The sequence below is a fragment of the Maniola jurtina genome, chromosome 15, assembly GCF_905333055.1.
Source record: "Maniola jurtina chromosome 15, ilManJurt1.1, whole genome shotgun sequence".
NCBI lineage: Eukaryota > Metazoa > Arthropoda > Insecta > Lepidoptera > Nymphalidae > Maniola > Maniola jurtina.
Window position 1 is genome coordinate 12,148,489 of NC_060043.1, and position 2,021 is coordinate 12,150,509.

The window sequence follows — 2,021 nt, forward strand, 5'->3', positions numbered from 1 at the left end:
AACTGTTGGAAAAAAGAAAACTTAAAATGTATGTACAAAAAGGCACTGCAGAACCCTTTGTATGCGAGGCTAACTCGTACTTAACCAGTTTTATTATATTTCAATTTTCAACGTACATTTTAGGTGTAAAAAGAGTTTCACATAACCACGAATTTTCACAACCAGACACTGTTTTGTGTAAATAATAAAATTTGCTCTCCGCGATCCGTGTTTGTGTTATTGTAATTAAAGGGGTGGAATAGCGTGAATAAAAAAAAGGACGTGGTAAAAAATGGTGATTAAAATATTTTTAGTTCCGTAAATATTGGCTTACTTTTTATGGTTTGGTAGGTACAAATAATGGTAATAAACGGTGATAGCCTAGTGGTTCGCCATCAGGGGGTCTAGAGTTAAATCTTAGGCACGCACCTCTAACATTTCTTTTTCGAGTTCAATGATCAGGGAAGGCCCGCGAGTCCGTTGGGCCCTGGGCTAATATTAATTGGGGCCCTGCCTAATAGACAATCACCTAATTGCCATTTTAGGTACCCATACGATACAGGAGAAATTATGAAGTATCTTCCTGTATTTTTGTGGGGCTGGGGGCCTTCTATACCCACGGGACCCTAGACTGCTGCCCAAAAAGCCCTTATATAGATCCGGCATTGATAATGATGATGATGACTGGTCGAGCCGTATGCGAATTTGAAACATGCTACTAAGTAGTTTGCAAACTCAAACCTAAAGCTACGAACTAAACCAATAGGTACACCCCTACATCAATGCAATTGAATTAACTCGAACCCTCGCTTCAGAAAGTATAATTTAAATTTCAAATTTCGGATCAAATAACGCGCGGCCTTGTTTTTGCCCCCGAAACCTCAAAAACAAGTTGAGGTTGCGAATAACGACTTTTACTTTCAGCTGTAATTTACTGTAAAAAGTTTGTTTGAAAACTGTAAAAGGCTCACGACCTTACTGTATGGCGCAGAGCTATCATTATAAGTTTGAGCTATACATCTATCTATCTATATCTAGACTATCTATCTATCTATCTATATCTAGACTATGTATCCATGTATCTATAATAGGTATTTAGTTTCGACGGCCTCCCTGGTACATTAGTAAGCGCTGTGATCTTATTAGTAAGATGGCCAGGGTTCAATTCCCGGTAGGGGCTTATAATTTTATAATTTCTAATTTTCTGGTCTGGTCTGATGGGAGGCTTTGGTCGTGGCTAGTTACCGGCAAGGCTGTGCTGCCAAGCGATTTAGCATTTCGGTACGATGCCATGTTGACACCAAAGGGGTATAATAATAATAAACCACCACCAGGTGAGATTGCAGTCAAGGGCTAACTTGTATCTTAATAAAAAAATTGTCTTTGCATAATAAATGATTATTATTATTTCTGTTCCTGCGCATTGGATGGTGGAAGTTGATTATTATGGTTAACCATTAGGTGTGATTTGTGTGACAGATTTTATTCGTTCTTCCAAAGTTTCTTGCACTATGCAAGAAATTTTGGAAGAACGAATAAAATCCTTCATATTAATGAAAATACATTTATTAAGTAAATATTTTGAATAAAATGTCTACTACCTGATAATATATAAAAAACCAGGCACAAGCAATTTGTAAAGTATTAAATATTTTGAATAAAATATCTACTACCTGCTATAATATGAAAAAACCAGGCACAAGCAATTCGTCCATTTAGGTTATGTTATAATATGTAGGTTATTTTATATTTAAGTATTTTAGAAATTCACTATTTTGATTATAATTAAATTCTCTCGTATAACTTATTAACATGTATACTTTTTGTTTAATCGTGGCGTAATCGGTCGCGCGTAAAGGATGATTACCAAATTGTTTTATGGTTAACATTTTATAAGAATACCAGAAGTGAACCGCAATAAAAATATAAGAATGAATAAATATAACCCTTATTTGCATGATTAAGGCTTGATACTCAACAAAACTAAGTTAACGCAATAATAACAGATTGATAAAACACGTCCGCACACTAAGATCGACCGA